This window comes from Thalassophryne amazonica, chromosome 4 (genome assembly GCF_902500255.1).
Source record: "Thalassophryne amazonica chromosome 4, fThaAma1.1, whole genome shotgun sequence".
In the NCBI taxonomy this organism is placed as follows: Eukaryota; Metazoa; Chordata; class Actinopteri; order Batrachoidiformes; family Batrachoididae; genus Thalassophryne; species Thalassophryne amazonica.
Genome location: NC_047106.1, coordinates 5,805,336 through 5,833,189, shown reverse-complemented (window position 1 = coordinate 5,833,189; position 27,854 = coordinate 5,805,336). Strand labels below are relative to the sequence as shown.

Genomic DNA, 27,854 nt, shown 5'->3' with positions numbered 1-27,854 from the left:
GGCCCTTAAATATCAACAAATACTCACCAATTTACCCATAATTCTACCGTTTAATGATTGAGAAGCTTTCAAAAGTAATTACAGGGGAGGTGATGGTCTAGTGATTAAAGTGTTGGGCTTGAGACCAGAGGCACCTCTGTTCAAATCTCAGCCTGAACAGAAAATCACTAAGGGCCCCTTGGGCAAGGTCCTTAATCTGCTAAAAAGCGCTATATAAATGCAGTCCATTTACCATTTACATCAATTTCTGGAACCTTCTGGAATCTATGCTGTGTGCAAAGGCATTCATTCACCTTGGTGGATGTGATCAACTGACCCACTGAAACTCTGACATGGTGAAGAAAACCTGAAATAAATTCATATTGACACCATTATTTTTAAATAACTTGATATATAACTAAAACATTCTAAAGAACCTAATACACACATTGTCTGATAAAATGGAATACGACCCATCAGGGAAAACTACATTAGAGAGTTTTTAGACAAGGTGTATGTAAACACATCTACAAAAGTGCTTGTTTCTGCACTGATAAACATTACTTTAGCTCCGCCCACAATCCTTCTGACAGGAAAACACATATAGTCATGAGAATTCTTCCATATGTTCAGTATATATGTGTGCATTTTAGCTTTTTGTTCTTACGGTACGGTCAGATTTTTACCTCCGCCAAGGAGGTTATATTTTCGGTCAAGTTTGTTTGTTTGTTTGTCTGTCTGTCTGTCTGTTTGTCAGCAGGATAACTCAAAAGGTTTTGAACGGATTTTGATGAAATTTTGTGGAGTGGTTGGAAATGACAAGAGGAACAAGTGATTAAATTTTAGTGGTGATCCGGATCACGATCCAGATCCAGGAATTTTTTAAAGGATTCTTCACCATTGCGGGATAGGGGGAATTTTGACATTCTAGTTTCTAACTTCACAAAAACAAGGCAGAAAGGCTTGAAAAAAATGAGGGTGTAACATAGTCAAATGTTCTATCAAACAACAAAGTTTGGTGATGATCGGATCTGGATTCTGGATCTGGTGATCCAGAATATGCAAAAATATAGGGAAAATAGAAAATGTGTCAGAGTGAGGTGACAAATGAGCTAGAGATGCACAGTTGAATCTATACTGATTCAGTAAGGTGTTATCAGATTTGATGTGGCTTCAAATGTTATGGAGCTAGATCCAGAAGAAAACCGCCATTACTGAAAAATCGTTTTTGTATATTAACTTTTGAACTAATAAAGACATAAAAGTGATTCCAAGTTCTAGTGGTATGTTTTCATGGTCAAGGATGTCAAATATAAAGGAAAGAAAAGTGTATCTATCATAGTTTTGGTTGTAACACTGAATTGTTGAATAGATCACTGTGCCAAGGAGGGAATTTCTTTAGGGTCAGTGACCCTATGGCCTTGTGTAGCACACATAACACTTAAAAAATTTCAGAATTTACTGTTATTTATTTAGAGAAGTGTTTCATAAATGCTAAAAAATTCACATATTTGCAGTTTAGTTGAATAATAAATTGAATTTTGTCTCATTTGTTTTTGTCTAAGCACATGCAATATCAATATCAGTGCTCAGATGACAGTAGCTTCTGGGAAAGGTGCAAGTTACAGTAAACTGTGATGCCAAGCGCTAAGGATACATGCTATCCAGTCACAGCAGATGAAACTTTTTTTTACTAGCAAACATCATTGTTGGCTTGCCTCTACTGGTGGTTGGCTCTCACTGCGGTATTGTATCACTTCCTGTTCCGGAGCACAGCGGTGTTTTTCTGTATCTGTTAGCTGTTTAATCTGCGCAGTTAGATTGATCTAGTTACCTAGATAAAGATTTGTTTCCCAGTGTAATCTTCACGTGCCTTAACTAAAGCACTCCCTCTGCTGAATCACCTCTAAATTATTTACACATTATTCACTTTGTGTGTTTTTAGGAATCCGCTAGCTTAGCGCAGCTACTAGCTCTTAGCCGGTTTAGCATGGCGGCTTCTCCTGTCTCTCCTGCACTTTTCTGCTCTGGGTGTGAAATGTTTAGTTATTCCTCGGCCTCCTTTAGCAGTAATGGTACTTGTAATAAGTGTAGCTTATTCATAGCTTTGGAGGCCAGGCTGGGCAAATTGGAGATTCGGCTCCGCACCATGGAAAATTCTACAGCTAGCCAGGCCCCTGTAGTCGGTGCGGACCAAGGTAGCTTAGCCGCCGTTAGTTTCCCTCTGGCAGATCCCGAGCAGCCGGGAAAGCAGGCCGACTGGGTGACTGTGAGGAGGAAGCGTAGCCCTACACAGAAGCCCCGTGTACACCGCCAACCCGTTCACATTTCTAACCGTTCTTCCCCACTCGGCGACACACCCACCGAGGATCAAACTCTGGTTATTGGCGACTCTGTTTTGAGAAATGTGAAGTTAGCGACACCAGCAACCATAGTCAATTGTCTTCCGGGGGCCAGAGCAGGCGACATTGAAGGAAATTTGAAACTGCTGGCTAAGGCTAAGCGTAAATTTGGTAAGATTGTAATTCACGTCGGCAGTAATGACACCCGGTTACGCCAATCGGAGGTCACTAAAATTAACATTGAATCGGTGTGTAACTTTGCAAAAACAATGTCGGACTCTGTAGTTTTCTCTGGGCCCCTCCCCAATCGGACCGGGAGTGACATGTTTAGCCGCATGTTCTCCTTGAATTGCTGACTGTCTGAGTGGTGTCCAAAAAATGAGGTGGGCTTCATAGATAATTGGCAAAGCTTCTGGGGAAAACCTGGTCTTGTTAGGAGAGACGGCATCCATCCCACTTTGGATGGAGCAGCTCTCATTTCTAGAAATCTGGCAAATTTTCTTAAATCCTCCAAACCGTGACTATCCAGGGTTGGGACCAGGAAGCAGAGTTGTAGTCTTACACACCTCTCTGCAGCTTCTCTCCCCCTGCCATCCCCTCATTACCCCATCCCCGTAGAGACGGTGCCTGCTCCCAGACCACCAATAACCAGCAAAAATCTATTTAACAACACTGTATTTAATCTATTATTAGACTCAATTGGCTTTGCTCAAAATGTAAATGAGTCCACCCACCACTTTAATCATATCTTAGATCTTGTTCTGACTTATGGTATGGAAATTGAAGACTTAACAGTATTCCCTGAAAACTCCCTTCTGTCTGATTATTTCTTAATAACATTTACATTTACTCTGATGGACTACCCAGCAGTGGGGAATAAGTTTCATTACACTAGAAGTCTTTCAGAAAGCGCTGTAACTAGGTTTAAGGATATGATCCTTCTTTATTCAATTTCAATTCAATTTTATTTATATAGCGCCAAATCACAACAAACAGTTGCCCCAAGGCGCTTCATATTGTAAGGCAAGGCCATACAATAATTACGTAAAAACCCCAACGGTCAAAATGACCCCCTGTGAGCAAGCACTTGGCGACAGTGGGAAGGAAAAACTCCCTTTTAACAGGAAGAAACCTCCAGCAGAACCAGGCTCAGGGAGGGGCAGTCTTCTGCTGGGACTCGTTGGGGCTGAGGGAGAGAACCAGGAAAAAGACATGCTGTGGAGGGGAGCAGAGATCGATCACTAATGATTAAATGCAGAGTGGTGCATACAGAGCAAAAAGAGAAAGAAACACTCAGTGCATCATGGGAACCCCCAGCAGTCTAAGTCTATAGCAGCATAACTAAGGGATGGTTCAGGGTCACCTGATCCAGCCCTAACTATAAGCTTTAGCAAAAGGAAAGTTTTAAGCCTAATCTTAAAAGTAGAGAGGGTGTCTGTCTCCCTGATCCGAATTGGGAGCTGGTTCCACAGGAGAGGAGCCTGAAAGCTGAAGGCTCTGCCTCCCATTCTACTCTTACAAACCCTAGGAACTACAAGTAAGCCTGCACTCTGAGAGCAAAGCGCTCTATTGGGGTGATATGGTACTATGAGGTCCCTAAGATAAGGTGGGACCTGATTATTCAAACCTTATAAGTAAGAAGAAGAATTTTAAATTCTATTCTAGAATTAACAGGAAGCCAATGAAGAGAGGCCAATATGGGTGAGATATGCTCTCTCCTAGTCCCCGTTAGTACTCTAGCTGCAGCATTTGAATTAACTGAAGGCTTTTCAGGGAACTTTTAGGACAACCTGATAATAATGAATTACAATAGTCCAGCCTAGAGGAAATAAATGCAATGAATTAGTTTTTCAGCATCACTCTGAGACAAGACCTTTCTAATTTTAGAGATATTGCGTAAATGCAAAAAGCAGTCCTACATATTTGTTTAATATGCGCTTTGAATGACATATCCTGATCAAAAATGACTCCAAGATTTCTCACAGTATTACTAGAGGTCAGGGTAATGCCATCCAGAGTAAGGATTTGGTTAGACACCATGTTTCTAAGATTTGTGGGGCCAAGTACAATAACTTCAGTTTTATCTGAGTTTAAAAGCAGGAAATTAGAGGTCATCCATGTCTTTATGTCTGTAAGACAATCCTGCAGTTTAGCTAATTGGTGTGTGTCCTCTGGCTCATGGATAGATAAAGCTGGGTATCATCTGCGTAACAATGAAATTTAAGCAATGCCGTCTAATAATACTGCCTAAGGAAGCATGTATAAAGTGAATAAAATTGGTCCTAGCACAGAACCTGTGGAACTCCATAATTAACCTTAGTCTGTGAAGAAGATTCCCCATTTACATGAACAAATTGTAATCTATTAGATAAATATGATTCAAACCACCGCAGCGCAGTGCCTTTAATACCTATGGCATGCTCTAATCTCTGTAATAAAATTTTATGGTCAACGGTATCAAAAGCAGCACTGAGGTCTAACAGAACAAGCACAGAGATGAGTCCACTGTCTGAGGCCATAAGAAGATCATTTGTAACCTTCACTAATGCTGTTTCTGTACTATGATGAATTCTAAAACCTGACTGAAACTCTTCAAATAGACCATTCCTCTGCAGATGATCAGTTAGCTGTTTTACAACTACCCTTTCAAGAATTTTTGGAGAGAAAAGGAAGGTTGGAGATTGGCCTATAATTAGCTAAGATAGCTGGGTCAAGTGATGGCTTTTTAAGTAATGGTTTAATTACTGCCACCTTAAAAGCCTGTGGTACATAGCCAACTAATAAAGATAGATTGATCATATTTAAGATCGAAGCATTAAATAATGGTAGGGCTTCCTTGAGCAGCCTGGTAGGAATGGGGTCCAATAGTCATGGTTTTGGATGAAGTAACTAATGAAAATAACTCAGACAGAACAAATCTGAGAGAAAGAGTCTAAACAAATACCGGCATCACTGAAAGCAGCCAAAGATAACGATACATCTTTGGGATGGTTATGAGTAATTTTTTCTCTAATAGTTAAAATTTTATTAGCAAAGAAAGTCATGAAGTCATACTAGTTAAAGTTAAAGGAATACTCGGCTCAATAGAGCTCTGACTCTTTGTCAGCCTGGCTACAGTGCTGAAAAGAAACCTGGGGTTGTTCTTATTTTCTTCAATTAGTGATGAGTAGAAAGATGTCCTAGCTTTACGGAGGGCTTTTTTTATAGAGCAACAGACTCTTTTTCCAGGCTAAGTGAAGATCTTCTAAATTAGTGAGACGCCATTTCCTCTCCAACTTACGGGTTATCTGCTTTAAGCTGCGAGTTTGTGAGTTATACCACGGAGTCAGGCACTTTTGATTTAAAGCTCTCTTTTTCAGAGGAGCTACAGCATCCAAAGTTGTCTTCAATGAGGATGTAAAATTATTGATGAGATACTCTATCTCACTTACAGAGTTTAGGTAGCTACTCTGCACTGTGTTGGTATATGGCATTAGAGAACATAAAGAAGGAATCATATCCTTAAACCTAGTTACAGCGCTTTCTGAAAGACTTCTAGTGTAATGAAACTTATTCCCCACTGCTGGGTAGTCCATCAGAGTAAATGTAATGTTATTAAGAAATGATCAGACAGAAGGGAGTTTCAGGGATACTGTTAAGTCTTCTATTTCCATACCATAAGTCAGAACAAGATCTAAGATATGATTAAAGTGGTGGGTGGACTCATTACTTTTTGAGCAAAGCCAATAGAGTCTAATAATAGATTAAATGCAGTGTTGAGGCTGTCATTCTCAGCATCTGTGTGGATGTTAAAATCACCCACTATAATTATCTATCTGAGCTAAGCACTAAGTCAGACAAAGGTCTGAAAATTCACAGAGAAACTCACAGTAACGACCAGGTGGACGATAGATAATAACAAATAAAACTGGTTTTTGGGACTTCCAATTTGGATGGACAAGACTAAGAGACAAGCTTTCAAATGAATTAAAGCTCTGTCTGGGTTTTTGATTAATTAATAAGCTGGAATGGAAGATTGCTGCTAATCCTCCGCCCCGGCCCGTGCTACGAGCATTCTGACAGTTAGTGTGACTCGGGGGTGTTGACTCATTTAAAACTAACATATTCATCCTGCTGTAACCAGGTTTCTGTTAGGCAGAATAAATCAATATGTTGATCAATTATTATATCATTTACCAACAGGGAATTAGAAGAGAGAGACCTAATGTTTAATAGACCACATTTAACTGTTTTAGTCTGTGGTGCAGTTGAAGGTGCTATATTATTTTTCTTTTGAATTTTATGCTTAAATAGATTTTGCTGGTTATTGGTGGTCTGGGAGCAGGCACCGTCTCTACGGGGATGGGGTAATGAGGGGATGGCAGGGGGAGAGAAGCTGCAGAGAGGTGTGTAAGACTACAACTCTGCTTCCTGGTCCCAACCCTGGATAGTCACAGTTTGGAGGATTTAAGAAAATTGGCCAGATTTCTAGAAATGAGAGCTGCTCCCATCCAAAGTGGGATGGATGCCGTCTCTCCTAACAAGACCAGGTTTTCCCCAGAAGCTTTGCCAATTATCTATGAAGCCCACCTCATTATGTTATGGATGAAGAACACAGGTGCATTTTATTGATGGCATTTTGAATGCACAGAGATACCGTGACAGATCCTGAGGCCCATTGTTGTGCCATACATCCAAGAACATCACTGTTGGGAAGGTGTCGTAGCACGGACCCACAACAGGGGGCGCAAATGACGGACAATAAGTAGCCAAAAGGTAACAATTTAATGTTGTGATATTACACAACGAACGTGTCTTAATGTTCACAGTCAATAAACACCAGGTGACGTGTGGCAGGCTCGAAGATAGAAGACGCCCGACGAGAGAGAAGCCGCGTCCCACACGGCCTCCACCACCAACGGCCTGAAGAACACCGGAGCCGCCAAGTCCCGAGTCCCCAGGTGGCCTCTGTCTTCGGCTGTCGACCCTGGTACTGCTGGCAGAAAACAGAAAGATGATGTGTGAGTGTGAGTCCGCACACTCAGTAATTAACAGTCCAGACACCGTTAGGAGGGAGCACCTCCACCTCCAAATCACACACACTCGTGCAGCTCCTGATCAACCACTTATCTGGGACGGGGTGCGAGGTGAAGCCGTCACTGTCACACCAAACGCCAATCCTCCAGACAAGGAAAGCACCAGGAAAACGGCTGCAACAGAAGTACAGATTACTATTCAACGTATAAGTCAGCAGAGAAAATTACCTTAGTACTGGTAGTCGATTTCTCGGCGGGGAGGTGGAGTTGCAGTCCGGCTTATATGGTGGTGTAGATGAGTGACAGCTGGAGTAATGAGTGACAGCTGTCACCTCCTCTGGGTCTGGCGCCCTCTCGTGCTTGGAGCCCGCACTCCAAGCAGGGCGCCCTCTGGTGGTAGTGGGCCAGCAGTACCTCCTCTTCAGCGGCCCACACAACAATCACCTCATGTTGCAGCAGGATAATGCACGGCCCCATGTTGCAAGGATCTGTACACAATTCTTGGAAGCTGAAAATGTCCCAGTTCTTGCATGGCCGGCATACTCACCGGACATGTCACCCATTGAGCATGTTTGGGATCTCTGGACCGGCGTATACAACAGCGTGTACCAGTTCCTGCCAATATCCAGCAACTTCGCACAGCCATTGAAGAGGAGTGGACCAACATTCCACAGACCACAGTTGACAACCTGATCAACTCTATGCGAAGGAGATGTGTTGCATGCATGAGGCAAATGGTGGTCACACCAGATACTGACTGGTATCCCCCCAATAAAACAAACTGCACCTTTCAGAGTGGCCTTTTATTGTGGACAGTCTAAGGCACACCTGTGCACTAATCATGGTGTCTAATCAGCATCTTGATATGGCACACCTGTGAGGTGGGATGGATTATCTCAGCAAAGGAGAAGTGCTCACTATCACAGATTTAGACTGGTTTGTGAACAATATTGGAGGGAAATGGTGATATTGTGTATGTGGAAAACGTTTTAGATCTTTGAGTTCATCTCATATAAAATGGGAGCAAAACCAAAAGTGTTGCGTTTATATTTTTGTTGAGTGTATTTATCTAATAGATTACAATTTGTTCATGTAAATGGGGAATCTTCTTCACAGACTAAGGTTAATTATGGAGTTCCACAAGGTTCTGTGCTAGGACCAATTTTATTCACTTTATACATGCTTCCCTTAGGCAGTATTATTAGACGGCATTGCTTAAATTTTCATTGTTACGCAGATGATACCCAGCTTTATCTATCCATGAAGCCAGAGGACACACACCAATTAGCTAAACTGCAGGATTGTCTTACAGACATAAAGACATGGATGACCTCTAATTTCCTGCTTTTAAACTCAGATAAAACTGAAGTTATTGTACTTGGCCCCCACAAATCTTAGAAACATGGTGTCTAACCAAATCCTTACTCTGGATGGCATTACCCTGACCTCTAGTAATACTGTGAGAAATCTTGGAGTCATTTTTGATCAGGATATGTCATTCAAAGCGCATATTAAACAAATATGTAGGACTGCTTTTTTGCATTTACGCAATATCTCTAAAATTAGAAAGGTCTTGTCTCAGAGTGATGCTGAAAAACTAATTCATGCATTTATTTCCTCTAGGCTGGACTATTGTAATTCATTATTATCAGGTTGTCCTAAAAGTTCCCTGAAAAGCCTTCAGTTAATTCAAAATGCTGCAGCTAGAGTACTAACGGGGACTAGGAGAGAGCATATCTCACCCATATTGGCCTCTCTTCATTGGCTTCCTGTTAATTCTAGAATATAATTTAAAATTCTTCTTCTTACTTATAAGGTTTTGAATAATCAGGTCCCACCTTATCTTAGGGACCTCATAGTACCATATCACCCCAATAGAGCGCTTCGCTCTCAGACTGCAGGCTTACTTGTAGTTCCTAGGGTTTGTAAGAGTAGAATGGGAGGCAGAGCCTTCAGCTTTCAGGCTCCTCTCCTGTGGAACCAGCTCCCAATTCGGATCAGGGAGACAGACACCCTCTCTACTTTTAAGATTAGGCTTAAAACTTTCCTTTTTGCTAAAGCTTATAGTTAGGGCTGGATCAGGTGACCCTGAACCATCCCTTAGTTATGCTGCTATAGACTTAGACTGCTGGGGGGTTCCCATGATGCACTGAGTGTTTCTTTCTCTTTTTGCTCTGTATGCACCACTCTGCATTTAATCATTAGTGATCGATCTCTGCTCCCCTCCACAGCATGTCTTTTTCCTGGTTCTCTCCCTCAGCCCCAACGAGTCCCAGCAGAAGACTGCCCCTCCCTGAGCCTGGTTCTGCTGGAGGTTTCTTCCCTGTTAAAAGGGAGTTTTTCCTTCCCACTGTCGCCAAGTGCTTGCTCACAGGGGGTCATTTTGACCGTTGGGGTTTTTACGTAATTATTGTATGGCCTTGCCTTACAATATGAAGCGCCTTGGGGGCAACTGTTGTTGTGATTTGGCGCTATATAAATAAAATTGATTGAATTGATTGATTGATTAGACGTTTTAAGGTTCAATGATTCCACGGCGTGTAGATGTTATGGCGTCAGTGACCCCATGGCCTTGGCAGAGGTTTGCACTCTCTGAGTGCTTCTAGTTCTTGCTAAATTTATTCAAAAATCTGCCTTCAAAGGATGTGCAGGATCTTAATCAGCTGAGCGAAGCTCCACTGAGATGAAATTCAGTTGTTAGAGTTGTTTACGATCTCTGGAATCACCATCTGCTGCCAAAGTTTTATTCCCCCTGAGCACCTGGAGGGCGCCGCTGAGGCCCAGCGCTCCACATCCCTCCGCTCTTTGGAATAATCAGAACAATGTGTCTCCTAAAAGTCCACTGAGGTCACAGCAGTGTGAAGCTGCAGCGTCAGGAAGTTCCAGGTGCAACATTATGATGAAGAACTTACATATGAATCTCAAAAATAATCTTTTTGTGTTAAAAGATACTGCAATAAGATCAAAGGGCAAGAAACTTTACAGCCGGAAAGAAAGACAGAAAGAACGAAGAAGTTGACAGAATGTCAGGTCAAGTCGTGGAGCATGCTGTGACGGTCACCACATCCACCACGCCAAGGAAGCATCCCGGGTCCTGAAGGCAAATAGTCTACCCCACCTCTCCAAAGCAACAACATATCTGCTGCAAGCCATGTTAACTGATTCCATCTGCTCAAAGTGATGTTAATCAGTGAAATCACCTGGTGCAGTGGGTGGTTACAAAGAAAACCTGCACCCTTTTGGTCCTTTCTGGAATAAGTTTGACAACTATGGAAGCGATCAGCTCGCTATTCTGCCAGCATAGAAACACTTGGTAGAAAATCCAGCAGGTGACACGAGCTTCATTTGAGAAAAGGTCATGTGAAAGAAAAACCTGACTCCTCTGCTATTACGTGGCATTTGCTGCTGCCAATGTATTGCAAGTTTGTTAAACAGTCTGCGCAACTCAGGCCCCAGAGTGCACCCTCAGGAACATGCGATGAATAATAAAAGGCGGAGCTCACACTGCTTGGTTGGTGCGATAAGTTCTTGTTCTGACCAGTGTCTCTGACCTGAAGAACGAAGTCTTGACTTCGTTACTGATTTGTGAGCCTCGCTGTTGCTACTGCTGCTCGATGATCACCGACATTCTGGGTGTGAAGGGGCTGAACTTCGCACTGCTTCAGGAGACTGTTCATGAGTGAGTGAATGAATGATGAATCCTTTTAGCAGCAGCTTATTGCTGACGTCTGCAGAGTGGAACAAAAAAAAATTAAAGAAGTGCAGTCACAAACGTCAACCTTAAACTGTGACGAGACCTCATGGCTCCAAAACAAACCACCTGAGGACAGAAGGTCAAGTTGAGTCATTGTCATCACTTCCAAAAATACTTTTATAGCGCTGCAACAACCGCTGCTTTATGACTTCATATTCACAGCCTTTTTTCAAGTTATGGATCGATTCATCTGTCCAGGCAGACAAATAGTTATAAATGAAGATTTTTACCTTTATTTCTTGTTGCACACAATTTTGTTTACATACAACTTGGTGAAAAACATTCAGGGCCTGATCTAGTACTAAAGGACTGCATGCACAAACATGTGAAAACGCCCTAAAAACAAAAAACAAACAAAAAAACGTGCATGCTCATTTACTAATGGTGCACACTGAGCACTGCATTTTTTAAATGGACAAAATAATGTGGATTGTCATTTTAACAGCTTTGCCTTTATGAAAATACAATTTGCAGCATGTCCACCCAAGTGCACAAAATTGTGGATGTTCAACATGTGAATAGGTGAGGTTTGCACACGCAGCATGACTTATCAAAACTAAAAGCGGTTCAGCTGCTGAAATTGTGCCTGTAAGTTAATGTTTGAAAACTTGGTGACAGACAGTAAAGCAATAATCTGATCCTGAGTCATTCCTGTGAGCTGTTTGGGTATGCATTTCTTTATTTTCACTCACTAATCTTTTGCATAGAACCAATGTAGGGCCTGATGTACTAATGTGCACACTGTGGATTGCAAGTTCAAATGGGCAAAATAGTGGCATATTGGGGATTTCATATTTGCCTTAGAAATATGTAATTTGGGGTGTGTCTACTTGAGTGCACAAAACTGTGGGCTGCAAACATGTGAATAGGTGAGGTAGCATCTAAAGCAGCAGACTGTTTCTAAAAAAAAAAAAAAAAAAATCGACACCGCATGAACAGAGCACAAGGCGCATACTTGTACATACTGACAGTTTTTTAATACACAAAATCCTGATTCATATACTTCAGTCTGCGTCGTGTTACCTCCCACTGTCATGTGCACAAGTATTTTAGAAAATCATCCACAAAATGTTCTCCAAATCAAATCCACAAATCTACTCTATTGTTCTCATTCTCAAAGTTAACTGTGCAAATTTCATTTGTATCACACAATGTATGTTATGTCAGTTAAATCTATCCACTTGATTTTGACATGGAATAACCTCCAGGTTATGTTAATGTCACAACCAATTCAGAACTCATCTTCAACAAGTGAATTAAAAAAACAAAACCATCAAAATTTTATTCAGTGAACATGGTAACCCACATATGGAGATCAGGATGCAGCTCTACATTGTCGTGCTGCATTGTGATTGGCTGAACATGGACAACATGGCCAATTATCATATCTCGATATTGTCATATTCAATATGATATGCGATAGGAACATGATTTCACAAAACAGTAATAATATCACACTCATTTTGCACTCATCCATAAGGTTAGGATACTGTGCCCTCCAAAGGTATTGGAACACTTGGTATTTTACACATTTTAGTTGTTTATGTCATTTTAAATACAAGAAATACAAAAAATATAAAGAATAAAATTTTCTAAATGATCTTCCTCAAACTGAAAGCAAATCTCTAAAACTTGACAAATCTGTAAGTAAGAATCAGTTTATGGCCAGTTTTCTTCAGACAAGTCAGGGGATGGAAACTTAACAGTTCCAAGTCACTGAATATGTCTTGGACTTAATTTACATCAATTATGAAGAAATACAAAAGTTTCTTTCACAAGACATCAAATCTAGGTCTTTCATCTCAAATGTACTTTCTGTCAAATGGTAGCTGAACTTTCAGGTCTTCTTTTAAGAAAATCCTCCTCTACACCACTTCATCAGAAAGCTGGATTTAGATTTTTAATTCATTTATATCAAGTTGTAGAGATTTGCTTTCAGTTTGAGTTAAGGGAGATAATTTTACACTTATTTATCTAAAGTTGTGTCACTCAGACAGCAAAATGAAGAGGTTATTTAAAAATAAAGTCCTTCAGTGAGCAAAATTAAGAGGTTACACAGGTTTTATAACAGAACAGAGGAGTAAATTACCTGTATTTCTTTCAGCCTGAGCGTCTTCATGTTATATCTCATGATCAACAGTGCTCCTGCTCATTTAAAAATTACTGAAGAACGTGCATATATAAGGCAACTCAAATTAAAGGAGAAATGCCACTTTTAAACAACCTAGACTCATTTTCTGGCATAAATACAGTCGTTACTCACCAATATAACTTTGGTGTCATTAGAGTCTGTGGTTCAAACAACGTATTCAGGTTCAAATCTGGATATCAAAGACTTTTCTTCTTCTAATAAGGTGAACTCGCACTTCTGTTTTATACATCTACTGTACAGGATGGGACCTAGCAGTCAATATGTGTCACCGATTTCAAAATGCAGCTCTTTTTTTTCTTTTTTGCACGTGCTATAACAGGTCAGTCCATCTGTGTCCAATCCCATTTCAGGGGAGTCCAGTGCAACCCTGGCCTCTGCTCTAGGTCCTCCCATGCCAGGAAGTGTTCAGCATTGGGACATTTTCTGTTTCACTGTGGACTCAAAATTTGGCACTTCCTGTTTCAGTGTGAATATGCCACTGAGTTCCCACGAGATTCCATGAGATCTCATCTGTCAATCCAGGAAGTGTTCAAATTTGACATTTCCTGTTTCACTGTGGGACTCAAAATTTGGCACTTCCTGTTTGGGACTCGGTGTACCATGAGCAAGCTTCATGCCTGCTGCTTGTATTATGATTATTAATATTATTATTAATAATGAACTTGTGAGTCTTTAATATACAAGTTGCGGACACCTCCTAAACGAGGTAAAATGACTACAACTTATACTCTGGAAAATACAATTTATAACCCATAAACTTTTATCAGTTTTTATTTTATTTACAAACCATTTTTTTCTTAGAGCGGGGGGCAGGTGTCCACAATGACTCATGGGATTGTTTGGGCCATGAAGGACACACCAGTTGTATCCTTCGTTTTCGAGGGGAAAGACGACTGCATTCGTGGCCGCGTTTCCAAACAGTCCTCGAATTAAGACTTCTTATCTGCACAACGAATGACATATGCGGCTGATGAATGCAGCCATAGAAGGATGCAGCCCCTGAATTAGGACACAGCTCATATCTGCCTGTCGACTCATTCTATAAGTCTCATGTGTCCTCGCTCTTGATTGGCTCAACACACCCGACTTGGTTAAACAGTGCAGTGTGTCAATCAGGCAGATCGGTGGTCAACAGGAGCACGGATGGTGACCCCTGCTCCAATTAAACTGACCTGTGTCCAAACTTATGGCTGTAAAGCTCAGACACCAGACTAGGATCCTTAGACATATTTAAAAAAATGGATATTTGTCCCTATAAGGGAGCTATTGTCTATGAAGGTGACAGAGACCTAACTTCAGCTGCAGTGAAAAATCTGTTTTGATATCTGACATGTTTTTCAGAACACTGGTGTTTCACCAAAATCAGATTTTTTTTTTTTGCAGGGGGGGATTCACCGCAAGAAAGGAATTCCTCGTTCCTGACTGACCTCTACTGTTTAACCTTCGATCTGGATTTAAAACAGTAGATAAGATAATCTGCAGTCTCCACTGTGTGCCATGACTCAGCGATAATGTCAAAGCCGTATGACAAATGTAAGGACGAGTGTGTAACGTGCGCGTCTGCTGCACTGAGCACTGATAGCTGCTGTCAAACCGCCAGGTGGATATACGCATTAGCACGACAGCCAGATAAGGTTTGCATCATTTCTACTACAACCTGCCACATATCTCCCATCCAGACTGCACTTTCTGTAAACATGCAGTTGAGATTTACGTAACAAAGAAAACTCAGCGGTACAGTCACGCTGCCACGATGGTTAAAAGCACCGGCTTTTACACAGCGTTTGTACAAAGTGCTGATGCAGCAAAAAGGAATAAATGCCTGCAACGTGATGGTATTTATGTAGAACAAATTAGGTTTATGCACAGAACCTGCAGCTTCAGTACTTTATTCCACTTGAACATCAAAGAGCCAAAAGAAACCTGTTGGGGAAAAGATGCTGCAAAGTTTATTTTTTTTCTCTTTCAATTTCTCCCAAAATAAACATACATTTAATACAGATTTCTGACAAAGGAAGTTTGGTTGCCTTTCTTTGTTCCATCACATTCCATTCAACTGAGCTACCGGCTATACACAGGAAATGTAAATGCTGTGAGGGTAGAAATGCAAGTTTTCCCATGAAAACTGGCATTCCTCAAGAATGTCTTCTGGGTCCTACACAGTTCAGTGTTTGCATGGACTGGCTGTTAGGTATAGGGTTGTAAAAACTCACAGATGAGATTCCTTTTGTTGGTGAGGAAACATTTAAAGTAAAACTTGACTTTGCCACTTGAGAAGCCAAATGAGGAATCATTGTCTTTGGGTTTACGATTTTCCTGGAGCAAGAGAAACATCCAAGCTTTCAGTGACTTCCTGGACTCAGTCGTGAAAGCGTTAAAGTTGTGGAGGCATTCACGTATCTCAGTAGGGACATTCATCTGTCTGGGTCCTTGGCCTTTGAGATCAAGAGACACCTGGGAAGTTCTTATAGAGTCATGAGGTCTCTGGACAGAGTTGTTTGGTGATGCAATACTAAATGTATTTAGGGTCCTGGTGCTTCCTGTTTTATTGTATTGTTGTGACACTTGAACTCTAACCAGTGACCTAAGTCTATGACTCTGATCCTAGGCCTCTTTGGAGGATGCTTGGGTAATGGTGGTATGACTTTCTGTCAAAAGAACAATTACTTGCAATGTGGAGGAACGTTAGCTATATTTTGGTCATGTAGACCGTTTCTCTGGGCATGCTCGTCACACAGGTACCTGAGAGTGGAGGACTCCAACAACTGAAGAATGCCAAGGAGGCCCATGTTCCACCTGGCTGTGACAGATCAGTAGTTACTTTGGATAGGTGGAGATGGACCCGTTGTCCACCTGGATGGGTGCCATCTAGGACCCAGTGCGATTTTGTGGTGTGGTGGACACTCCCTGACCTGATCTCTGTGAAAGCCTGAAGGTTCCCAATGGTTTATTGTTTTTAATAAATCCTTGAACCATGACAGATGGGTGAACACATATCCTCATTAGTGGAGACAGTAAGACAGACATTCTGGTAAGCGAGCCATGGTGATGCTAGTAAAACCCATAGCATTAGAGTGAAAAACAGAAGTTTGATTTTATTTTTTTTGATATCGAGGTCTACACTGTAGGCAGAATAAATTCCAGAGGAAGGGCCAGGGCATTGTGTGTGTGATGGAAACACACAGAGCCCCGCTGGGACTCGACTGCTTGTTAAGACAAATAAGCCTCAGAGCCAGAGCAAAGGTGCAAAGAGGCCTTAATGTGACACTGTAATCAGGAGGCCAGAGAGCCGAGCTGCTGACTGTGCCACACGTCCCATAAATCAGCGGCTCATGTCCACACAGTGTCCCAAATCCTGCTAATACCGTCTTATACTTCTGCCTGGACAAGGCAATAAACACAAATCAACACAACTTTGTAAAGGACACACCCTCGCTTAAAAGCTTGTGAGAAAAAGTTGGTGTTTTGAATTTATTTGATAAAATGATAGATGCACAGTGGGTACAAATATAAGAATGAACAGAGGATACACTAAACAGTAATAAAAACATCTACTTCTAACGTGGCCCTCAAAAGACAAAACAATACAGTTAGTCATGTTTGGATCTTAACAGAGGAAAAGAAAAAAAACATTAATCTAGAAATAATAAAATAAACTGTAAAATGTCAAAGAACACTGGGGTAGACATTATAATCAAAATGATGTAGCTACTGTAAAGGATTCTTGAGATCATAAATAAGAAGTCAGGAAATCCATATTTAGCTAGCTAAATAAAAAAGATCAAGAAAGCTAATGAATTTTTTTTTTTTGCCTTTCTTGCTCTCAGTCGGGACGGTCGCATTTCTTTCCTCCTCCCTCCCAAACTTTCCTGCTACTGTAGCGTGTTTTGTCTGCTGAGGCTGCCAGCCCTGCTCCTCTGGAAAACGGCAAAATGGATCTGATCAAGTGGTCTCTGAACGCAATTGACACTATTTTTTCTACAAGACACTCGGGAGCGGAGGACCTGACCTGTCCTGCCGGGACACGTGGCGGGTTACGTGATGGACAGCCGCGGAGGTGGCATGTGCCTGTTACACGGTTGTCTGTGGGAGGACGTTGAAGATTGTTTACTTATTTGAACGCTGTGGTGACCAGGTTTTCTGCTGTGTGGAGCGGCCATAGCACTGGTTTACCAGAAAAATAAGAAGGTGGAGGTGGCATTAATTGGCCCGTCCAGGCTGCCCACATGATTGATTCGATTGGAAGGTGCAGTGTCAGCTCAGTCAGCGCGTGTTAACCGCACGTTGGAATCCATCTCGGGGAGAATGGCTGCACTGGAAAACCGCTTTGATCGTCAGTAATGACACAACTCCTCTATCCTCCTCCCAGTCCTGAGATGTTGACTGTGGGACCTTGAGACTCTGGTGGACTGATTCAGGACTGGGATCCCCCCCCCACCCAGGATGGACAGATAAGGCCTGTCGATGGCGCCAAGGGCGGCCTTCCAGGCTGTCTGTCTGAACACTGGACACATTCAAGTCTCGGCTGTCGTCTGTTGTCTGCTGTGATTTGTTTACTGTTTTCCTGTGCTATGGGTTTTTTTTTCTCCAGTGCTGCTTTTGTGAGTTCAACACAGCAGCAATGGAGGTTTTTCTTTTCCCAATTTTCACCTTGTGTGTGCTTTTATATGTGTTCATGTACCGGGCCGGCTTATGTGTGTTGTGTGTGTGTTGTTGTTTGTTTGTCATGAGGCCAGTCAAGGTTTGCTCAGCCCTGCTCGTGACCTAGGGCAGGGATGTACATCTGGAGCTGGTCCCCGGGCGCCAAAAAGGCGACCTCTGCTCCTAACTGGCAATTAGCATGGGTAAAATACAGTAAACACATTTCATTGTGCAGGGAACATGTTCCTATGTGCATATGACAATAAACTCCTTTTGAATCCTGAATTTGAATCCTTTGAAAGCCAGAGAAAAATTACATTTATCAACTATTTAGCTCACAAAATCTGAAATAGGACAACTGTTAATGGAAGCTACTGAAAGCTAATTAAAGTAGAGAAACTACATTAGCCTATCAAATAGATGTTTTTTCAGTCATCACCAACATGGACGAGGTGGAAAGCGTGTTCACTTTTTGTCAGGCTCTTGTTTAAAGCCGCGCACACGTTGTTCCCGCCGCGCTGAAATCAGCCACCCTGAGGGTTTTTTTTTCTTCAGTCCGAGATGCTGCACCTCTGGACGCAGCAGCTCGGATTGATTTTACCAGACAGCGGCTGTTACACACCATGAAGTTGGGACTCACCGGCACTTCAAATCAAACCACGGAGGCATAAAACATCAAAGTAGATTCAAAGAGAATCTTCACAAAAAAGTATCAACATCAAGCAGAAAAAAAACACTCTCCGACACAACGCAGCATACATTCAACAACTCTGCATTAATCGTCAGAAGGCCGGCGTCTGTCCTCATGCATGATTCATCAGTATTTCCTCTCTTTTATGCAGATTAAGCAGTTTGCTGAGAACAAACATGTTGATGAACAGGTCATTGTATGGCTAATGGCGTAAAAGCCTGATTTGAGCGCTTCCTTTGTGATGTTCTCTGACAATAACAGCCTGTTGTTGTTATTGTTAAAATACACAGAGACCTTCAATAATTAATCATGACAATGCTCACAAACGCAGTTTGGAGAAATCAGACTGCTCATCGCTCATCACAGTGGAATCACATCGGACGAAAGAATCACTTCTGACACTTCTTCTTCTGAGGTCTTGTCTCAGAGTGATGCTGAAAAACTAATTCATGCATTTATTTCCTCTAGGCTGGACTATTGTAATTCATTATTATCAGGTTGTCCTAAAAGTTCCCTGAAAGCCTTCAGTTAATTCAAAATGCTGCGTCTAGAGTACTAACGGGGACTAGAAGGAGAGAGCATATCTCACCCATACTGGCCTCTCTTCATTGGCTTCCTGTTAATTCTAGAATAGAATTTAAAATTCTTCTTCTTCCTTATAAGGTTTTGAATAATCAGGTCCCATCTTATCTTAGGGACCTCATAGTACCATATCACCCCCAATAGAGCGCTTCGCTCTCAGACTGCAGGCTTACTTGTAGTTCCTAGGGTTTGTAAGAGTAGAATGGGAGGCAGAGCCTCAGCTTTCAGGCTCCTCTCCTGTGGAACCAGCTCCCAATTCAGATCAGGGAGACAGGACACCCCTCTATACTTTTAAGATTAGGCTTAAAACTTTCCTTTTTGCTAAAGCTTATAGTTAGGGCTGGATCAGGTGACCCTGAACCATCCCTTAGTTATGCTGCTAAAGACTTAGACTGCTGGGGGGTTCCCATGATGCACTGAGTGTTTCTTTCTCTTTTTGCTCTGTATGCACCACTCTGCATTTAATCATTAGTGATTGATCTCTGCTCCCCTCCACAGCATGTCTTTTTCCTGGTTCTCTCCCTCAGCCCCAACCAGTCCCAGCAGAAGACTGCCCCTCCCTGAGCCTGGTTCTGCTGGAGGTTTCTTCCTGTTAAAAGGGAGTTTTTCCTTCCCACTGTTGCCAAGTGCTTGCTCACAGGGGGTCGTTTTGACCCTTGGGGTTTTTACGTAATTATTGTATGGCCTTGCCTTACAATATAAAGCGCCTTGGGGCAACTGTTTGTTGTGATTTGGCGCTATATAAATAAAATTGATTTGATTTGATTTGACTTTGTTCATCCTCAGCTGACTGCAGGAGTGTTGGTGTCCAGTTGCTAAACCCGTACTGATGGTAATTAAATTAAATTAAAGTGCATTCACCCATTTTTAAGATACCACAAGTAACTGGACAATTATCCTCTGAGTTGATTCATATCCAGGTATCATCATTTTATTGACAGATCACCAGATAAAATGCATAAAGATGATTCTCTTCCAAAGATATTGGCTAAAGATATTGCTAAACACCTCCATCCAGGGACCTCAGGACTCCATATGCTCTTCCCAGGTGTCTCTTGATCTCAAAGACTGCGGGACCAGAGACATGAATGTCACTGCTGAGGTAATGGCTTGACAAGCTGAACACTTTCATCACATACAGATGACGTCTGATGGCCGAGTCTAGGATGTCATTAAGAACCTCTTGAAAAATTAAGGAAAAATCATTTAGTCTTGATCCAGGACAATCCTAAAACCAGACACTCTGATTCCTTTCCACAAAGTCAATGTCAGGTATTGTGGTCTGCCTTGTGGTCCTCCTCCCTGTCTGTCCTCTTGTGTGTTGTTTGTCTGTTTTCCCTCCAGGTGGTGCGCTGCAGAGCCGAGGTGCACCTGAAACTCATCAATTCCTCGCACCTGAGATTCATGAGCTCCTGATCACGAGGAGGTTTGAGCTCAGTCGGGGCCAGATTCTTCAAGGGTAACCTGGCCTCTCTATTTTCTGCAATAGAGTACATTGACCATTGGTGTTTCCAGACGCCTTCCTGCGCCGCTTCCATCCTGCAACGTCTCCTGGCTCCCACACCATACCTGCACTACGTACAACGTCACTTTGGAACTCACAGCTGTGCCGCTGTTTCAGCTGCACTCTGCCTCAGAGCGTGCTGCTCTCCGCCAGTCAGCTAAGTTCCTGTCGTCTCTGAGTTTGTTGAGATTCTGCCTCTCATCTGCTCCTGTCAGTGACTGTGCATTTCCAAGAACTGTATGAACTGTTATGCAGAACTACTAAGAAGTTCCAAATCGTTTCTGAAACCAAGTCAAGCTTAATTGAACTTAATTAAATTGAACGTCATAAGACATGCTGCTGCTGACCTCTGTGAACAGGAACAGTCCAGGGACAGCAGCCTTGCATAGGAGTCCTTGTTCTCTGTGTGGGAGAGGGGCCTGATGCACCACGGTGGAAATGGCATCAGCTATGGACCGGTTTTGACTGTACGCATACTGGTGCTCATCTACAGTCACATTGATGGTCTGCTGCAGGCGCCTCATCACCAGCCTCTCAAAGCACTTTGTGGTGATGGGGGTGAGTGCAACTGGCCTGTAGTGGTTGAGGCAGGATGGTGCAGAGGTCTTTGGCACAGGGATGATCCTTGATGTCTTGAGGCATGGCGGAACACTGGCTTGGGACAGAGAGGTGTTGAATATATGTGCCAGAATCTCAGACAGCTGGTGTGCACAGTCTTTTAGGACCCTCCCTGGTAGTCCGTCAGGGCCCGGGGCCTTTCGGGGGTTGATCCTCTGCATAAAAGATTCATCCCATCTTGTCTATGGCTGATGCTGAGACCCTGATTCATGCTTTTGTCTCTTCTAAATTGGACTAATGCAAGGTTCTATTTTCTGGTTTATCACAGTCTAGCATTAGGGGTCTCCAATTGGTTCAAAATGCTGCTGCCAGAATTTTGACAGGAAGCAGAAGGTTTGACCACATTACACCCATTTTGGCATCTTTTCACTGGCTTCCACTTCCTGTGAGATCAGATTTTAAGGTGCTGCTACTAGCCTATAAAATTGTTCATGGACTGGCACGTCTCTACCTAGCTGACCTAATTAAACCTTACGTACTGGCCCGGGCTCTGCGTTCTCAAGGTGAAGGACTACTTTGTGTCCTTAGGGTGAATAAGAAGTCTGCAGGTCACAGAGCTTTCTCTTATCATGCCCCTGTTCTGTGGAATGATCTCCCTGCATCAATAAAACAGTCAGATTCTGTAGAGACTTTCGTCGAGACTTAAGACGCACTTATTTTCCCTTTTGTATGGCTAGCATACTGGCATAGTATGTATGCTTTTTACTCTTTTAAATTCATTTTATTAGGAAACGGAGTGTGCCATGGCCTCAACGTTATCTAAAGTCTGGGTCTTTTAGTGAAGCTTAGGGCCAGTGGCCAGCGATCACCTTTGTATTTCTTCTCTTCTTCTTGTTGCTTAATGCTGACAAATTATACAGTATTTTTTGTCTTTCTGATGCCTGATTCTGTTTTTTCTCTCTGTTTGAGGTGAGGTGTGGTGTCTGTTTCTGCAACCCTCCTGTCCTGTGTACCAGCAACATTTCCTGTATATTCCTTTTGTAAATTGTTTGTAAATTGTGTCTGTAGCATGGCCCAAGCAGAGGGTCACCCCCTTTGAGTCTGGTCCTGCCAGAGGTTTCTTCCTCAAATCATCAGAGGGAGTTTTTCCTTACCACTATGGCCTGTGTTCTTGCTCTCCTGGTTGGTAAGTTAGACCTTACTTGTGTGAAGCGCCTTGAGCCAACTTGTTGTCATTTGCCTTTATATAAATGAAAATAAATTAAAATGAAATTGAAATGGGATGGATGGATGGATGGATGGATGGATGGATGGATGGATGGATGGATGGATGGATGGATTTCTGTAACCCTTCCTGTCCTGTGCACTGGCAACATTTCCTGTATGTATATTCCTTTGTAAATTGTTTTGTAAATTGAGTCTGTAGCATGGCCCCAAGCAGAGGGTCACCCTTTTGAGTCTGGTCTGCTTGAGGTTTCTTCCTCAGAGGGAGTGTTTTCTTACCATTGTCGCCTGTGTTCTTGCTCTGGGGGTTAGTAAGGTTAGACCTTACTTGTGTGAAGCGCCTTGAGCCAACTTTGTTGTGATTTGCCTTTATATAAATGAAAATAAATTAAATGAATTGAAATGGGATGGATGGATGGATGGATGGATGGATGGATGGATGGATGGATGGATGGATGGATGGATGGATGGATGGATGGATGGATGGATGGATGGATGGCTTTCTGTAACCCTCCTGTCCTGTGCACTGGCAACATTTCCTGTACGTATATTCATTTTGTAAATTGTTTGTAAATTGAGTCTGTAGCATGGCCCAAGCAGAGGGTCACCCTTTTGAGTCTGGTCTGCTTGAGGTTCTTTCTCAGAGGGTGTGTTTTCTTACCACTGTCGCCTGTGTTCTTGCTCTGGGGGTAGTAAGGTTAGACCTTACTTGTGTGAAGCACCTTGAGGCACTTTGTTGTGATTTGGTGCTATATAAATGAAAATAAATGAAATTGAAAAATTCTCAAAGGGTGGTGGTCTCCAGCAGTGTTGTACCTTTTTCCCCCAGTTGTCTTTGTGAATTTCTCTTTTCAAGCCACTCATTTTTAAAGGCAGATTCGTGTAAGAAGCCCAAACAGGAAATAAGCCAGTCTGAGAGGAAATCTGGTCACGATCCTGATGTCTGGTATGTGTTTGTAGAACACAGAGCTTCCCAAGCTGATATCAGGGCGTTCCGGTGCAGTTGTGCAGTTCTGGGAATGTTTAAAACCACATAATCATCGTGTTCACAAGGAAACAGAAAACATCTATCTGTGTCCTTGTCAGGTGGAATGTCCTTTTCCAACTGACAATGACAGCATTTTGATGTTGAGGCATCATGTTCTTTGGGTCTTCCACTCTGTTTGATTAAAGATCAAAGTAACAAAGGACTAAACTCACAGAGAGGCCGATACAAACTTTTGTTTCCTGATCTGAAGTTGAGTGGAAAGAGACGTCTGGGTTCATTAACTTAATCGAACACAAACTCAATAAGCCGTCTAAAGTCAGGTAATTATCAAACAGCCATAAATTGAAATTGAAATTGAAACATGTCTGAAGTCGAGGAAAAATAAAAGCAGAGCTTCAGCTGAGACGTGATACCAGTTACCTCGACACAAAAGGGACTGAAAGCTGGACTGAAGGGGAACTGATGAATCACTAATGAAGACTGTGTGGACGGCTGACAGGCGTGCAGATCAGGTGGCAGAATTAAGAGTCTGACACCAGAGGAAACAGATTTGATTTTGTGAACAGACTGAGCCTAATGTCTTTCTGTTTTCCAGTGGATCCAGGAGACGAGCTAATAGTTTGATTTCCAAGAAAATGTCTCAAAAAATATGGATGTTTGTGGCTTGGTTTCAGGTCTGGGAGCATGCACCGGTGCTGCACATCACTGCATCCACCACACCACAAAACCACCCTGGGTCCTGATTGGCAACCAACCATGGAGCAGATCGGTCCATCCACAACTCCTGAAAATATACTTCTATCTGCTACACCCAGCAGAAATGTGGGTGTGTCCTTGAGCTTCTCAACATTGAGGCACCTGCGTGCTGGATCATGTCCAAAGAAACGTAGCACATAACAAAACTGTTGAAGCTGATGTTCCCTCACAATGCCAGTGATCCTCCTCATCTGTATCTTACTCAGTAATCGCTTGTTTTACACACAGTCATTCCAGCAGTACCCAAGGATCCTCCCCAGAGACTTGGTCCCAAAGACATCCAGTCACCACCTTTGGTCACTGGTTAGAATCCAAGTCTCACAATTATACAGTTTGCCAGGAAGCACCAGGACCCTGAAATCCTGGACCTTCCTTCTCCTAAAAAGCTTTAGGCATTACCAAACACTTCTGTGTAGAAACTGCATGACTCCATGAGTGCTTGGCAGACAGTTCTGGATCTGAAAGGCTGTGACCCAGAAACATGTAAATCACACTGAGATAAGTTAAGCTTGGATTAATACAACCGCTTGAAGCTTGATGAAAAGGTTGGTCCTGGTTTACCAGTACCAAGACCACAAGTTAAGGCAAGAGAGGAGCCAGAAATAATAATCATCACCATCATCACTTTGGCAGCAGACAAACTATCCTGCGTGAACTCTTCTTGGGGAATCCAAGGCATTCCCAAATTAGTTAGGAGACATAATCCCTCCAGTGTGTCTTCCCTTGAGCCTTCTCCCAGTTGGACATGCCTGAAAGGCCTTCCTAGGGAGAAGACCAGAGGACATCCTAACCAGATGCTCGAACTGCCTCAACTAGCTCCTTTTGATGCGAAGGAGCAGCGGCTGTACGAATCCCTCCCAGATATCTGAACCTCTCACCCTGTCCCCGAGTGTAGATACCTGATGGAGGAAGCTCGTCTCTGCTGCTTGTATCCGCAACCTTGCTCTTTCATTTATTACCCAAAGCTCATGAGCACAGGTGAGGATAGGAGAGTAAATGACTGCTGAATTGAGAGCCTTGCTTTTTAGCTCAGTTCTTTCTTCACCATGACGGTGTGGCACAGTGTCACTCCAGACCTCAGATGCAGCACTAATCTGTCTGTCCATCTCATGCTCCATCTTACTCCCACTCGTTATCTCGACCCCGAGATACTTCCTCCGCTTGGAGCAATAGCTCTCCCCTGACAGAGGAACGTGACCTCAGATTTGGAGGTGCTGATCCTCATCCTCGTCACTTCACACTCAGCCTTGTCATCGTCATCATCATCATTATTACAACCCCAATTCCAGTGAAGTTGGGATGTTGTCTAAAATGTAAATAAAAACAGAATACAATGATATGCCAATCCTCTTCAACCTATATTCAATTGAATACACCACAAAGACAAGATATTTAATGTTCAAACTGATAAACTTTATTGTTTTTGTGCAAATATTTGCTCATTTTGAAATGGATGCCTGCAACATGTTTCAAAAAAGCTGGGACAGTGGTATGTTTACTGAAAAAGACGTTGCTTGGATGGCAGCAGGTGTTGCTCCAAAACCTGGATGTACCTTTCAGCATTGATGGTGCCATCACAGATGTGTAAGTTGCCCATGCCATGGGCACTAACACACCCCCATACCATCACAGATGCTGGCTTTTGAACTTTGCGCTGGTAACAATCTGGATGGTCTTTTCCACTTTCCTCTTTTGTCCAGAGGACATGATGTCCATGATTTCCAAAAACAATTTGAATGTGGACTCATCAGACCACAGCGCACTTTTCCACTTTGCGTCTGTCCATTTCAAATGAGCTCAGGCCCAGAGAAGGCGGCGGCGTTTCTGGATGTTGTTGATGTATGGCTTTCGCTTTGCATGGTAGAGTTTTGACTTGCACTTGTAGATGTAGCGACAGACTGTGTTAACTGACAATAGTTTTCTGAAGTGTTCCTGAGCCCACGCGGTAAGATCCTTTACACAATGATGTCGGTTTTTAATGCAGTGCTGCCGGAGGGATCAAAGGTCACGGGCATTCAGTGTTGGTTTTCGGCCTTGCCGCTTACATGTAGAAACTTCTCCAGATTCTCTGAATCTTCTGATTATATTATGGACTGTAGATGATGGAATCCCTAAATTTCTATCAACTGAGCATTGAGAAACATTGTTCTTAAACTGTTCTTAAACTGTTTGTTCACAAAGTGTTGATCCTCGCCCCATCTCAAGGTCAGTGACTTGCACTTGCTTGCTTGCCTCTACTGGTGGTTGGCTCTCACTGCGGTATTGTATCACTTCCTGTTCCGGAGCACAGCAGTGTTTTTCTGTATCTGTTAGCTGTTTAATCTGCGCAGTTAGATTGATCTAGTTATCTAGATTACGATTTGTTTCCCAGTGTAATCTTTACGTGCCTTAACTAAAGCACTCCTTCTGCTGAATCACCTCTAAATTATTTACACATTATTCACTTTGCGTGTTTTTAGGAATCCGCTAGCTTAGCGTAGCTACTAGCTCTTAGCCGATTTAGCATGGCGGCTTCTCCTGTCTCTCCCGCACTTTTCTGCTCTGGGTGTGAAATGTTTAGTTATTCCTCGGCCTCCTTTAGCAGTAATGGTACTTGTAATAAGTGTAGCTTATTCGTAGCTTTGGAGGCCAGGCTGGGCGAATTGGAGACTCGGCTCCGCACCGTGGAAAATTCTACAGCTAGCCAGGCCCCTGTAGTTGGTGCGGACCAAGGTAGCTTAGCCGCCGTTAGTTCCCCCCTGGCAGATCCCGAGCAGCCGGGAAAGCAGGCTGACTGGGTGACTGTGAGGAGGAAGCGTAGCCCTAAACAGAAGCCCCGTGTACACCGTCAACCCGTTCACATTTCTAACCGTTTTTCCCCACTCGACGACACACCCGCCGAGGATCAAACTCTGGTTATTGGCGACTCTGTTTTGAGAAATGTGAAGTTAGCGACACCAGCAACCATAGTCAATTGTCTTCCGGGGGCCAGAGCAGGCGACATTGAAGGAAATTTGAAACTGCTGGTTAAGGCTAAGCGTAAATTTGGTAAGATTGTAATTCACGTCGGCAGTAATGACACCCGGTTACGCCAATCGGAGGTCACTAAAATTAACATTAAATCGGTGTGTAACTTTGCAAAAACAATGTCGGACTCTGTAGTTTTCTCTGGGCCCCTCCCCAATCGGACCGGGAGTGACATGTTTAGCCGCATGTTCTCCTTGAATTGCTGGCTGTCTGAGTGGTGTCCAAAAAATGAGGTGGGCTTCATAGATAATTGGCAAAGCTTCTGGGGAAAACCTGGTCTTGTTAGGAGAGACGGCATCCATCCCACTTTGGATGGAGCAGCTCTCATTTCTAGAAATCTGGCTAATTTTCTTAAATCCTCCAAACCGTGACTATCCAGGGTTGGGACCAGGAAGCAGAGTTGTAGTCTTACACACCTCTCTGCAGCTTCACTCCCCCTGCCATCCCCTCATTACCCCATCCCCGTAGAGACGGTGCCTGCTCCCAGACTACCAATAACCAGCAAAAATCTATTTAAGCATAAAAATTCAAAAAGAAAAAATAATATAGCACCTTCAACTGCACCACAGACTAAAACAGTTAAATGTGGTCTATTAAACATTAGGTCTCTCTCTTCTAAGTCCCTGTTGGTAAATGATATAATAATTGATCAACATATTGAT

At 42.8% G+C, this 27,854-nt stretch overlaps 1 long non-coding RNA gene across 1 annotated transcript; it reads right to left on the bottom strand.

Moving 5' to 3' along the window:
- Positions 1-1,854: 1,854 nt before the first annotated feature.
- On the bottom strand, positions 1,855-25,178 carry LOC117509085. Its single transcript, XR_004560231.1, has 3 exons — positions 24,886-25,178; positions 8,795-8,804; positions 1,855-1,865 (listed from the first exon to the last, which is right to left on the bottom strand). It is a non-coding gene; the product is annotated as an uncharacterized LOC117509085 (long non-coding RNA).
- Positions 25,179-27,854: the final 2,676 nt, after the last annotated feature.